Source organism: Trachypithecus francoisi, unplaced genomic scaffold, assembly GCF_009764315.1.
Source record: "Trachypithecus francoisi isolate TF-2019V2 unplaced genomic scaffold, Tfra_2.0 Lachesis_group11, whole genome shotgun sequence".
In the NCBI taxonomy this organism is placed as follows: domain Eukaryota; kingdom Metazoa; phylum Chordata; class Mammalia; order Primates; family Cercopithecidae; genus Trachypithecus; species Trachypithecus francoisi.
The window spans coordinates 34,873,979-34,888,975 of record NW_022681456.1 but is presented as its reverse complement, the minus strand read 5'-3'; the positions used below and the strand labels follow the sequence as shown (position 1 = coordinate 34,888,975).

At 45.3% G+C, this 14,997-nt stretch overlaps 1 pseudogene; it reads right to left on the bottom strand.

The window, feature by feature from the left end:
- Positions 1 to 265: 265 nt before the first annotated feature.
- LOC117089572 lies at positions 266 to 3,660 on the bottom strand (annotated as a pseudogene).
- Between the last annotated feature and the right edge of the window lie 11,337 nt (positions 3,661 to 14,997).

Sequence of the window (14,997 nt, the reverse complement as noted above, 5' to 3'; positions counted from 1 at the left end):
CACTATTTGCCTTTGGTTTTTTTATTTTATTTATTTAATTTATTTATTTAAGAGAAGTCTCGCTCTTGTCCCCCAGGTTTGAGTGCAATGGCTTTATCTAGGCTCACTGCAACCTCAGCCTCCCGGGTTCAAACGATTCTCCTGCCTCTGCCTCCCAAGTAGCTGGGATTAAGGCGCCTGCCACCATGCCCGGCTAATTTTTGTATTTTTTAGTAGAGACGGGGTTTCACCATGTTGGCCAGGTTGGTCTCGAACTCCTGACCTCAGATGATCCGCCTGCCTCGACCTCCCAAAGTGTTGAGATTACAGGTGTGAGCCACCACGCCTGGTCTGGTTTTAAACATATTGTAACTACTTCTTTATGGACATCTCCAGAGAAGGAACTATAATTCTTTTTTCCATGTTGAAATGCTTGTGGATGTATTTTCAAATCTTCAGTCTAGAAGAAACACAGGTAGCATAAAAGTCAGGAATCCTGATATGAGGTTGCAGTCACACAGCCTTCATTGCCAGAGCTTCCACTCATATTATTTTTTCATGTTTTCTGTTCCATTTAACAACAGTTTCCCATAATCCCTGGAGGTCCAATCTCAATTGCCTTCCTTCTCGATCTTTCTTCCAGCCTGTTCTTCCCAACTTGATATTTCTGTGATCAGCTTGACTTGCACCACCGTGTACTGACATGCAGCCTCTTGTAAGAGGAAGCCCTCCACACAGCACCTGCCCTGCCTTGTTCAGATACTGACCATTAAAGTATGCTATTTTTTTGTTTGCTTAACTCTGAAACAGTGCACTACTATGTGAAAAAAAAAAAGTAGAAATAGGTCTACGTTTGTCTGAATTTAGAGACACTTTTGCCTCACCATCTGCATCGTGAGTTTAATTTTAAGTGTTACAATAGCTTCAGACCCCAAAAAATAGAAGAGTTAGCTCAATCTAGTCACTGCCCCACTTCAAGCAACACTAGGGCTTGAAGCTATCCTCACCCCTTTGGGAGCCTACTCCATCGTGCCAGGGTTTGGGGGGAAAGTCAAACATTATCTTCCAGAGGAAACACTAGGTGGGCACCCCGGCTCGAAACCTTCTGGTTTCCCATTCCCAGGTCCTGCTCCAGCACTTCCTCTGAGCTGCTCTTCATTCTCCAGCTGCCCTCCAGAAGCGTGGAGGCAGTGTGGGAACCTGAGGAGCCATTTGCAGTCACTGTGCTGTCCTCGTAGGTCAATGTGAGGTCGCCTTCAGTCAGAATAAAATCAGAGTTTCCCTCTCTCAGTGGCTTTTGGTTATCGTACACCTCGATGACTGGTCAGACATCCAGCTAGCAAGCTACACCAGGCGGGAGAATGGCAGTTAGGAGAGCCGCTGTGTCTACACCAGGCGGGAGAGTGGCGGTTAGCAGAGAGCCGCTGTGTCTACACCAGGCGAAAGAGTGGCGGTTAGCGGGGAGCCGCTGTGTCTACACCAGGCGGGAGAGTGGCGGTTAGCGGGGAGCCGCTGTGTCTACACCAGGCGGGAGAGTGGCGGTTAGCGGGGAGCCGCTGTGTCTACACCAGGCGGAGAGTGGCGGTTAGCGGGGAGCCGCTGTGTCTACACCAGGCGGGAGAGTGGCGGTTAGCGGGGAGCCGCTGTGTCTACACCAGGCGGGAGAGTGGCGGTTAGCGGGGAGCCGCTGTGTCTACACCAGGCGGGAGAGTGGCGGTTAGCGGAGAGCCGCTGTGTGTGAGGATGGGCTTCAGGTAATTAAGATCAAAGCTGTACCACAGCCTGAATATCCATGTGCTCTCCTGCTTTGTCCAGTTTCCTCTGGCAGAATCTGGGCTGTCCCCTTGTAAGACTTGAAAGCTGTCATTGTTGGGTGGTGGATCTTGATCAGGGTCAACACCAACTCTGAAGTACTGCCAGTGGTGTTCATTGTGGTCCTCTTTGGAGGGCTCCTTGATGCCAACTCTGAGATTAAGCCATGACAACATGGGTGTCGTGCTTCCTCCAATGATCCAGATGGTGAAGAACACAATGAAAGGCGTGGTGGTGAACATCATGTGGCGAGCATAGGATGTCATGTCACGGATGGCCAGTACAAACGCCATTGCTCCCCTGAGGCCTGAAAACATCATCATGTGTGGGGAATTCCAGCCAATCTTATGCCTTCTGCCCAAGTTGAGGAAGAGGGAGAGCGAGTTGATATGGGCACCTCTGCCCAGGAAGACGGCAACGAAAGCTCCAATGATGAAAATGGGGCTGAAAATGTGCTTCTGGAAGGTAAATAGCACCAGGACCATGCAGAAGAAGATGAAGTTTTCTGCCAGGAAATGTAACACCTCAAAGAGCTGCTTGGTTTGACTTCTTGATTCCACCAACAGATTGTTGTAGGTGTAATGGGCTTGTGATTCCACAGCAAAGGACAGCTACAACGCCTGTTAATCCGTAGGCTTCTGCCAAGAGAAACGTGCTCCAGCACATGAGGAAGAAGAGCGCCGTCTCCAGCAGGGGGAAGCAGTCCAGTTTGGTAAACTTGGTCACTAAAGCAGTCACAACACCAGTCACAGCTCCCATGGTAAAACAGCCACTAAATATGCCTAGAAAAATGCCAACTGACTTTAAAAAGGCAGCAGCATCAAAGGCATGAGTTGAAGTTCAGTCCTGCTGACTGGTAGGCAACAATAGATGAGGAAAGTACAACAGCAACAACGTCATTTAGGATGCTCTCTCCAAACAGAAGTACATAAAGATCCATGTCTGCATGCAATTCATTGTCAGTGGCAGAGATGATTGCTCCTAAAAAGAGACAATGTGCGTAGTAAAATTTATCTGAGAGCTGTCCCATAATCTTCATGAGCTTCACCATACCATACATGAGATTTCCAATAAGGAAGCATGAAACAACAGTCCCTAAGAAGGTGTGACCCGAGATTTCCAAAAAAGTGTCTCTTTAAGCTGTATCCAGCATGGAAAACAACTGGAGGCAGAAGAATGTTGAAAAATACCTCTGGGTCGAATGTTACCTTCCATAGCATGGCATTCTGCTCTATGCTGTTAATCTTGCCAGGGCTGATTTCTGCTTTCAGAGTGTATTCGAAGAACTTACCTCTGACATTCACTACTAAAGTGCTGAAGGCCCGATCTTCCTGAGTGCAGTTGAGTGATTTGCGGCCACTGGTGGAAGGGGTACCATACCTCAGGATCACCCCAACGATGAGCCCACAGATCATGGCCAGCCCGGTCTCATGCAGAAAGTGCACCCAGCAGTGCTTGAAGAGCCATATGGTGAGGATGGTGAGCGTGAGCAGCAGGACGAAGGTGAGCAGGCTCATACTGTCTGGCCGGTGGCTCTCTTCCGCCTCCTTCTCAGTAACGAGCTCCTCCATGGCGCTGCTGTTCTCGACCGCCGCCCCAGAGGAGGAGGCCAAGGACAAGGCCGTGACTCCAAGTCCCCGACCCAGCAGCAGCATCTGCCGCCGCGGCAGCGCCTAGGCAACCCGACCCGGACCTGGCGCGCCGCGTCACCAGGCTCCATGGTCCCGGAGCCGCCCGCGCCTCGTCTGCACGGGGACCGGCAGCACCACCGCAGCTCCTCCTCCTACTCGCGCCGAGCCGGAGCTGGGCCCAGAGCAGCGCCTCCATTTGTATTTAAAATGTAGTTTTTAGAAGAATAACCAAGGCCGGGCGCAGTGGCTCACGCCTGTAATCCTAGCACTTTGGGAGGGTGAGGCGGGTGGATCACTTGAGGTCAGGAGATCAAGACCAGCCTGGCCAACATGAGGAAACTCCCGTCTCCACTGAAAATACACACACACACACACAAATTAGCCGGGCGTGGTGACAGGCGCCTGTAATCCTAGCTGCTTGGGAGGCTGAAGCAGGAGAATCGCTTGAACCCAGGAAGCGGAGGTTGCGGTGAGCCGAGATGGCGCCATTGCACTCCAGCCTGGGCAGAAAGAGCGAAACTCTGTCTCGAAAAAAAAAAAAAAAAAAAAAAAAGAATAACAGAAAAAATGGGAAAATATATTTAAAACCTTGGAGGGAGAAAGCTATCTAAACAAAACAGGGAGCCAAATTCATTCACGGATGACAGAAGGTACATAAAGTCGAGAAGTAACTGAATTATTACATAAAATATTTGCAACTGGTATAACAAAAATTTATACCTCACTTTATTTTTTATTTTTTTATTTTAGTTATGGAGATGGAGTTTCGCTCTTGTTGCCCAGGCTGGAGTGCAATGGCACGATCTCGGTTCACTGCAATCTCTGCCTCCTGGGTTCAAGTAATTCTCCTGCTTTAGCCTGCCAAGTAGCTGTGAGTACAGGCACGCGCCACCATGCCCAGCTAATTTTTGTATTTTTAGTAGAGATGGGGTTTCACCATGTTGGCCAGACTGGTCTTGAACTTCTGACCTCAGGTGATCCACCTGCCTTGGCCTCCCAAAGTGCTGGGATTACAGGCGTGAGCCACCACACCCGGCCTATTTTTTTATTTATACATATATTTCACATTTTATCTGAATTATCTAAATTTAGCTGAATATTTTAGATATATATTTATACAAAGAACCTATTGACCAGGCCAGGCGCATGGCTCATACTTGTAATCCCAGCACTTTGGGAAGCTGAGGCAGGCAGATCACCTGAGGTCAGGAGTTCGAGACCACCTGGCCAACATGGTGAAACCCTGTCTCTACTAAAAATACAAAAAAATTAGCTGGGTGTAGTGGTGCACACCTGTAGTCCCAGCTACTTGGGAGGCTGAGGCAGGAGAATTGCTTGAATCCGGGAAGCAGAGGCTGCAGTGAGCTAAAATTGCTCCACTGCACTCCAGCCTGGGCAACAGAGCGGGACTCTGTCTCAAAGAAAAAAAAAGAACATATTGATCAAAAAAAAACAACCAAGTAGAAATCTACTAATCAATTAAAAATAACCCAGCTGAGGCCGGGCGCGGTGGCTCAAGCCTGTAATCCCAGCACTTTGGGAGGCCGAGACGGGTGGATCACGAGGTCAGGAGATCGAGACCATCCTGGCTAACACGGTGAAACCCCGTCTCTACTAAAAATACAAAAATTAGCCGGGTGAGGTGGCGGGCGCCTGTAGTCCCAGCTACTCGGGAGGTTGAGGCAGGAGAATGGCATAAACCCGGGAGGCAGAGCTTGCAGTGAGCTGAGATCCGGCCACTGCACTCCAGCCCGGGCGACACAGCGAGATTCCGCCTCAAAAAAAATAAAAATAAAAAATAACCCGGCTGGGCACAGTAATCCCAGCACTTTGGGAGGCCAAGACAGAAGGATCACGAGGTCAGGAGATCGAGACCATCCTGGCTAACACAGTGAAACCCCGTCTCTACTAAAAATACAAAAAATTAGCTGGGCGTGGTGGTGAGCACCTGTAGTCCCAGCTACTCGGGAGGCTGAGGCAGGAGAATGGTGTGAACCCGGGGGTGGAGCTTGCAGTGAGTCGAGATCACGCCACTGCACTCCAGCCTGGGTGACAAAGCGAGACTCCGTCTCAAAAATAAAATAAAATAACATAAAATAACATAACATAACATCATAACATAACATAAAATAACTCAGTTTAAAAATGGGTAAATATAAACAATTTGCAGATTTGTTTATATTTGTTTATACTGCAGATTTGACAAGATACAAATGTTCAAAACCACATATAAAATGTTCATATGAATAAAACAAATTAATAAAATAATGAGATATAAATCAAGTTAATAAAATCAGTGAATGAAATATGAGATATCAATATTTGATCATGACTTTAAATCAGAAATTGAGACGAGTCTGCAGTTTTACCCTACCTGCAAGCTAACAACTTTTAGCCTACCACAGTTTTTGGGTTTTGTTTTGTTTTTTTCTTTTTTTTGAGATGGAGTCTCACTCTGTTGCCCAGCAAGGAGCGCAGTGGCGTGATCTCAGCTCACTGCAACCTTTGCCCGCCTCCCAGCTGGGATTATAGGCATCTGCCGCCATATCCAGCTAAGTTTTGTATTTTTAGTAGAGACAGGGTTTCACCATGTTGGCCAGGCTGGTCTTGAACACCTGACCTCTGGTTATCCACCCGCCTCGGCCTCCCAAAGTACTAGGATTACAGGCGTGAGCCACCGTGCCCGGCCCACAGTTTTTATATATATTTGCTGACAGAAGATAAAACTCCTAGAAAAACAAGATGCTCTGATCAGCAAATACATGTATAAAATCTGTTGGGTGCTTATGTGCCTAATTTTAAGTTAATTAATTGGAATTCTGGTATATGCAACGGTCTCTTATAAGTTTGGTTAGAGTGAGTCAGTTGCCAAGAGTATAGTATGATCAACTCTGAATATTAATTAACTGATAAAGTGAAATCCTTGTACCTACAAGACTGAAAACAGAGAGGACTCAAGGTACTGTCAACCTATCTGGACAGCCTTTCCCAAAGACATCTACCTCTCTGACCCCTTGCATGCCTTCATCAAACCAAAACATTTTCAGCTCTTTCTCTCTTGAGATTATTTCTCTCATCATCATAGTTATTTCCATTTTGTCAGTATCTCTGTTGAAAGGTATCATCCTAGGCCGGGCGCGGGTGGCTCACGCCTGTAATCCCAGAACTTTGGGAGGCTGAGACAGGCAGATCACGAGGTCAGGAGATACAGACCATCCTGGCTAACACGGCGAGACCCCGTCTCTACTAAAAAATACAAAAAACCAGCCAGGCGAGGGGGCAGGCGCCTGTAGTCCCAGCTACTCGGAAGGCTGAGGCAGGAGAATGGCATGAACCTGGGAGGCGGAGCTTGCAGTGAGCTGAGATTGGGCCACTGCACTCCAGCCTGGGTGACAGAGCAAGACTCCATCTCAAAAATAAAAAATAAAAAGGTATCATCCGGGCTGGGCATGGTGGCTCACACCTGTAATCCCAGTACTTTGGGAGGCCAAGGTAGGTAGATCACCTGAGGTCAGGAGTTTGAGATCAGCCTGGCCAACATAGTGAAACCTCGTCTCTGCTAAAAACACGAAAAATTAGCCAGGTGTGGTGGTGGGTGCCTGTAATCCCACTACTAGGGAGGCTGAGGCAGTAGAATCGCTTGAACCCAGGATGCAGGGGTTGCAGTGAGCCAAGATTGTGCCATTGCACTCTAGCCTGGTCAACAAGAGTGAAACTCCGTCTCAGAAAAACGTAAAAAATAAAAGGTATCATACAAATTTGAAAACAATACTGCAGATGTAACCAAAACAGCACAGAATGTATGCACTGGATGCCATTTTTGTATAAATGTACCCTAAATCTGAATTGAGGGCTTTTTGCAAGCTGCTTGCTATACTTGTAGAATCCTATCAAGCTTGTATATAACTCCAACTTCCAAGTCTTTTTCACACAGGAAGGTAACACAGTAAAAGTAGATGAGAGCTTATACTGTGGATTCATACTTCCTGAGTTTGAATTCCTGCTCTGCCATGTGCTGACTGTGTAACCATGGGCAAGTCACTTAATCCTCTAAATCTTAGTTTTCTCATGTGTAAAACAGGAATGATGAGCATACCTGCCTCAAAGCATTGTTGTAAAGATTAAGTAAATTGCCTCAATTAAAATACTCTGTACAGGGCTGGGTGTGGTGGCTCATACCTGTAATCCCAGCACTTTGTGAGGCTGAGGTGGGAGGATCACTTGAACCCAGGAGTTCGAGAACAGCTTGAGCAATATAGCAAGACCCCATCTTTACAAAAAAAGCAAAAAAATTAGCTGGGCATGGTGGCACATGCCTGTAGTCTCAGCTACTCGGGAGGCTGAGGTGGGAGGATTGCTTGAGTTCAAGAGGTCGAGGCTGCAGTCACCCATGTTCAGGTCACTGCACTCCAGCCTGGGTGACAGAGCAAGACCCTGTCTCAAAAATAAAATAAAACAAATAAAATGCTTGGTACAATGCTGGCCATATCCCATGAACCCTCATTGTATGGATATATTTCATCATACTTAATCCTCCCAGGAATTCTATGGGGTATATACTACTGCATTCACTTTACAGATGAGAAATCTGAGATTTGTGGAGTTTAAGTACTTTGCCTTACGTCAACTAACTGCTAAATGGCAGAGCCAGCCAAAGTTGTAATAAGACCTGCCTGACACCAAAGACCAAGTTCTTTTTCTTGTACCATTTAGTAACCTTCTTCCCCTTCCTGTGTTTCTACTTTTTTTTTTTTTTTTTTTTTTTTTGACAGTCTTTCGACCTCCTAGACTCAAGCGATCCTGCCACCACAGCCTCTGAGGAGCTAGCACCACAGGAGCATGCCACCATACTTAGCTAATTTTTGTTTTGTTTTCTGGTTTTGGGAGGTTTTTTTGGTAGAGATAGGGTTTTGTCATGTTGCCCAGGCCAGTCTCAAACTCCTGAACTCAAGCAATCCACCTGCCTTGGCCTCCCCAAGTTCTGGGATTACAGGCAGGAGCCACTTCTCCTGGTCTATACATTTTTTAAGCTTTCACATAGCACAATACAGAGGTTAAGAACAAAAGCTCAGCTGGGCTCGGTGGCTCACGCCTGGCTCGCACCTGTAATCCCAGCATTTTAGGAGGCCGAGACCGGTGGATTACCTGAAGTCAAGGGTTCAAGATCAGCCTGCCCAGCATGGCAAAACCCCTTCTCTACTAAAAAATACAAAAATTAGCCAGGCGTGGTATACACGCCTGTAATCCCAGCTACTAGGGAGGCTGAGGCCGGAAGAATTGCTTGAACCTGGGAGGCGGAGGTTTCAGTGAGCTAAGATCGCACCACTGCACTCCAGCCTGGGGGACAGAGCAAGACTCCATCTCAAAAAAAAAAAAAAAAAAAGAACAAAAGTCCACACTGGGTGCAGTGGCTCACACCTGTAATCCCAGAACTTTGGGAGGCCAAGACAGGAGCACCACTTGAGCCCAGGGGTTTGAGGGCAACCTGGGCAGCATAGGGAGACTCTATCTCTACAAAAAATTTAAATATTTGCCAGGTGTTGTGGCATGCACCTGTAGTCCCAGCTCCCCAGTTACTTGGGAGGCTGAGGTGGGAGGATCTGCTTGAGCCTGAGAGGTCAAGGCTATAGTGAGCCATGATCATGCCACTGCACTCCAGTCTGGGTGACAGAGTGAGACCTTGTCAAAAAAAAAAAAAAAAGAGAAAGAAAAGTGTGCCCACTCTAGGGATAGACTGCCTTGTTCAATGATCTTGAATGAATTATTTAATCTCTATTTACAAAATCTGGGACAAGTCACTTAACTTCATCAAGTCAGTTTCCCCATCTGTAAAATAAGAATTTTAATAGTAATATCGGCCGGGTGCAGTGGCTCACGCCTGTAATTCCCGCACTTTGGGAGGCTGAGGTGGGTGGATCACCTGAGGTCAGGAGTTCAAGACCAGCCTGGCCAACATGGTGAAACCCCATCTCTACTAAAAATACAAAAATTAGCCGGGCGTGGTGGCAGGTGCCTGTAATCCCAGCTACTCAGGAGGCTGAGACAGGAGAATTGCTGGAACCCAGGAGGTGGAGGTTGCAGTGAGCCAAGATTATGCCACTGCCCTCCAGCCTGGGTGACAGAGTCAGACTCCATCAAAAAAAAAAAAAAAAAAAAGCATTTTCATAGCAATATCTACACTCAGGAGTTTCAGCGCTGATTAAATGAGATAATATTTAACACAGTGCCTACCCATTTGCTAGCGAACAATAGATTTTACCTCTATTATTCCCTCTCCATTTTATATTGCTAGTTTCAGACAAGTGCTTAGAGTGGTCAAAGTAATTCTGAATCCCAGAAAATCCATGCAACTCCTATTTATCAAAATATTCTCCTTTAAGTGCTCACATATCATCTGCTTAGTAAACCATCCTAGAGTGTTCCTAGAAATTAACATTGAATTCACAAAGGTTTTCCTACATCTAAGATAGAAGTCAGATTGCATCTAGAGTTCTTTCCCTCACTTTTATGAACTGTGACATGATCATATTGAAAAGAGGGAGAAATGAAGGACATTGTAACTCATTAAATGCATGATAAGACCCAGAAATAATAGAAAGTTGACTTCAGCTGTGATTCATCAGAGGTTCTTTGCATCAGTTGCTACCACTTTACCACAATTCACTTCCCATATTGCTCAGCCCTATATATTTATCACTGGCAACCCACATTTGAGGCCAATGATTACAAAATGTTCTTTTGTACATCAACCCAGCTGCCAGGAGCCCACCCCCACCCCCACACTCAGCAGAGTTGGTTCAGATAACTAAGCTTTTGATATTTCAAGGCTGAAGGAAAAGGAACTCAATCCCCACATAAGTCCTTTGAGATATTTATTACTGTTCCCATTTTTACTGCTGAGGAAGATGGGGCTTCTCAAGGCCATTATTCGTATTTTACCCAAAGTCACAGAGTTATTAGGAATGCAGATAAATGTTGACCTAGATCTCCCACCATGCCACTACAGGTTGAAGGAGCCACAGGCTGCAAACAGCAGTGTTTTCCCAAACTGCCTATCCATCCATGAACCACTCATAGCATTGTTGCAATATCTCCCTACCTCCTATGAAATTAAGTGTTTTAATCAATGCACTTTTTGCTGCCTAAATAAATTTAGGGACTATTAGTCTAAACATTAACAGCTGAGAAATCACAAGTTTTATAATACCATCATGTTTATTTTGTGTAATATATATTTAAATGGCCAGGCACAATAGCTCACGCCTGTAATCCCAGCAATCTGGGATACTGAGGTAGGAGGATCACTTGAGCCCAGGAGTTCAAGACCAGCTTGGGCAACATAGAGAGATCCCTGTCTCTACAAAAAAAAAAAAAAAGTTTTAATTATCTGGGCTTGGTGGTTCATGTCTGTAGTCCCAGTTACTCGGGAGACTGAGGTGGGAGGATTTCTTGAGCCTGGAAGGTTGAAGCTACAGTGAGCCATGATCTTGCCACTGCACTCCAGCCTGGGCGACAGAGTGAGACCATGTCTCAAAATAAATAAATGAATGAATGAATGAATGAATGCATTAGATTCCTAGGGCTACCATAACAAATCATTACAAACCAAGTGGCTTAAAACAACAGAAATGTATTCTCTCACAGTTCAGGGGGCCAGAAGTCCAAAATCAAGGTGTTGATTTTCTGGAGGTTCTCAGGGAAAAATTGTCTGATGCCTTTTTCCTGGCTTCTTGGTGTTCTCGGCTTGTAGACATCATTCCAATCGCTATCGCCATAGTCACATGACCTTTTTCTCCCTGTGTGTCTTTGTGTCCAAATATCCCTCTTCTTTCTTTTATAAAGATACCAGAGATCAAGATCCTTGTTTAATTACATCTGCAAAGGCCCTGTTTCCAAATGAGATCCTGTTTGAGGTTCTGGTTAGACATAAATTTTGAAAGGGAGATTATTCAGTCCAGAATAAGTAAACAATGATTAAATCATTTGAAAGCATATCCATGCACCACCTAAAATCATCTTGCATCTTGCCAGTGGTTTGCAAACCACACTAGAGAGATGTCAGTGAACATGACATTTCAAGGTGCTTGAGTCCCTCTCCAGTTTTACAGTTAAGATGGTTGCAGTTCCTTTACTGCATTTGAACCAATATATTTTTGGTAAATCAAGAAGCTGATCCCCTAGATAGGCTCAATTCTCTGGTTTTGAAAACTCAGGACATGTTGTTTTGTTTTGTTTTTTGAGATGGAGTTTCACTCTGTCACCCAGGCTGGAGTGCAGTGGCACAGTCTTGACTCACTGCAACCACTACCTCCCAGGTTCAAGCAATTCTCCTACTTCAGCCTCCCAAAGTGTTGGGATTACAGGTGTGAGCCACTGTGCCCAGCAGGAAATGTTATTAATAATAAATTACTTCAAGTGCTATTTTAAGAAGATACATGAACACTAGTTGATTGCATGACTCATTGTTTTCTGAATTCAGCACATGTGCATGTATAGGTCTCCGTGGGGTTGTATTTGGGGATTTACTAAGTTTTCTCTCCATAGAGACAACCAAAGATGGTAAGGTGAATTTGCAATTTAAAGAAGCCATTAGGTAACACCGGACATTGTAAAACTCCATCTTGTGCAGCAAGGCAGGATGCCTAGGAACACTGTAAACAGGAACTCAGAGTACATTTATAGGAACCCAAAGCGCAAATGTTCAGTCCATAGAAAAAGGATGAAGAGGAGGATTTAATTTCAGCAGTCTTTATGAGACGTAGACCTCTGTGTGAATCACAGGTTGAGTAAACTTGGGCTTTTCCATTTGAGATAATATTCAGAAAACCTTATTCTTCTAAACGCACAGACTTCAGTTCTTTCTAAACAGCATGCACTGCATAATGGAAATTAAATAACTCAGAAGATGTTTTATTGATCATTCTTATTTTTAATTCAGATGCTTTTTTCTTCCCAAATATTAAACACTATCATTTATCAAGAACATAAGAAGGGAAATTGTCTGAAAAGGAAAACTATCAGATGGTGGAGATCAATTATTGTATAGGCTCCATGCAAAATAATATAAAAGATGCACAAGAGCAGATGCTGTGCTTGGAAACGACATCTCAATAAGCACATTTCCATAAACACATATGGTGTAGACTCTTTCACATACACACCACCTCAGTGTTTACTCTGAGTTAAATAATTCAAGATGGTATAACCAGCTCACAGAAATATGATAAAACACTTTAAATAAACTGAGTTGCTGCCATGACAAATACCCTACACAAAAGAAATAACAACAAAGTCACACTGATGAGAGGAGATGGGGTAAGTCCTAAAACTGGAAGGTCTCGTATTTGTTGGCAAAAACCCAAAGTACAAGATGTTACTAACCTGTACCTTGTTTCCCTCACACAAACGTATCTTAAAGAAGCAGCCCAAACTTTCACATGTGAATGATTATTGGCCCTCAAATAGTATTCATTACTTTATGACTCAGTATCATCCAACACCATGCCAATATAGAGAGCTTTGTAAAATTTCTCTTGCAGAACTTCCTCAGACTGACTACCCACCTTCATGAGACAATGTGTTCCTTTCCTTTTTAATCACTCCTAGGTTTTCATGATGTGTACTGAACAAATGGACAAGAAGGCTTTGGAGGGTCAAGAATGACCAACTCCAGATGAAACTGTATTGCTTTACCAGAAGCTTATTTTTCTTTTTCTTTGTTTTGTTTCGTTGAGATAGAGTTTCGCTCTTGTTGCCCAGACTGGAGTGCAATGGTGCAATCTCGGCTCACTGCAACCTCCGCCTCCCGGGTTCAAGCGATTCTCCTGACTCAGCCTTCCATGTAGCTGGGATTACAGGCATGCGCCACCACACCTGGCTAATTTTGTGTTTTTAGTAGAGATAGGATTTCTCCATGTTGGTCAGGCTGGTCTCGAATTCCCGGCCTTAGGTGATCCACCCACCTTGGCCTCCCAAAGTGCTGGGATTATAGGCGTGAGCCACCGCATCCAGCGTTTTTTTTTTTTTTTTTAAACAGGGTCTCATTCTGTCACTCAGGCTGGAGAGAGATGGCATGATCATGACTCACTGCAGCCTCAACCTTCTGGGCGCAAGTGATCCTCCCATCTCAGTCTCCTGAGAAGCTGGGACTATGAATATCCACCACCATGCCCAGCTAATTTTTTTATTTTGTTTGTAGAGACAAGGGTCTCACTATGTGGCCCAGGCTGGTCTAAAACTCCTGGACTCAAGTAATCCTCCCACCTCAGCCTTCTAAAGTGCTGGCCTTATAGGTGTGAGACAACACACCTGGCCAGAAGCTTATATTTTTAACAGAAGACAGGCAGCAGTCTGATATGCTTCTAGAGGGAAGGAAAGAGAGATGGCAGAGGGGAGAAAGGCCCACTGGAGGAAAAGCTGGAGAATGAGAAAGAAGCTATGCTGGCTGGGCGCAGTGGCTCACACTTGTAATCCCAGCACTCTAGGAGGCTGAGGCAGGTGGATTGCTTGAGACCAGGAGTTTAAGACCAACCTGGCCAAAATGGTGAAACCCCGTCTCTACTAAAAATACAAAAATTAGCAAGACGTGGTGGTGCACACCTGTAGTCCCAGCTACTTGGAAGGCTGAGGTATGAGAATTGTTTGAACCCGGGAGGCAGAGGTTGCAGTGAGCCGAGATCATGCCACTGCACTCCAGCTGGATGACAGAGACTCCATCTCTAAAAAGAAAAAAGAAAAAAAGAAGGAAGCTGTGCTATGGTTATTTATTCTATCCCTCTTTCAGAAATTCAAAGCGAGGCCGGGTATGGTGGCTCACACCTGTAATCCCAGCACTTTGGGAGGCTGAGGCAGGCAGATCACTTGAGGTCAGGAGTTCAAGACCAGCCTGGCCAACGTGGTGAAACCCCATGAAATCCCATCTCTACTAAATACAAAAATTAGCCAGGCATGGCGGCATGCACCTATAATTCCAGCTACTCGGGTGGCTGAGGCAGGAGGATCCCTTGAACCTGGGAGGAGGAGGTTGCAGTGAGCCAAAATCATGCCACTACACTCCAGCCTGGGCGACAGAGCAAGTCTCCGTCTCAAAAAAAAAAAAAAAAAAGGTGTTGTGGCTTTCACCTTGCACTCTCTTGGCTTGTTCACCCTGAGAGAAGGCAGCCACCATGTCATGAGAACACTCAAGCTGCCTGTGGAGAGACCCACATAGGGAGGAACTGAGTGAGCTCACTCTTGTGTGCCATCTTAGAACTGGATCCACCAGCCCCGGTCAAGCCTTCAGATGACTGTAGCCCCAGCCAACACCTTGACTGCAATATCATGAAAGACCCTGAGGCAGACCCACCCAGCTAAGTCAGTCCTAAATTTCAAACCACAGAGACTATGTGAAATCATAAATATTTATTGTTGTTTTAAGCCACAAAGTTTGGGGTAATTAATTATGCAGCAATAGATAACTAGTACAGGACTATTAACCTAAAGTACTTGATGTTAATCATTTTGGTTTGTCATTAAATCATCATACAGCTTCAGTGTGGCATATGGTTTTACATTATTCTACTTCTCTAGGTACACT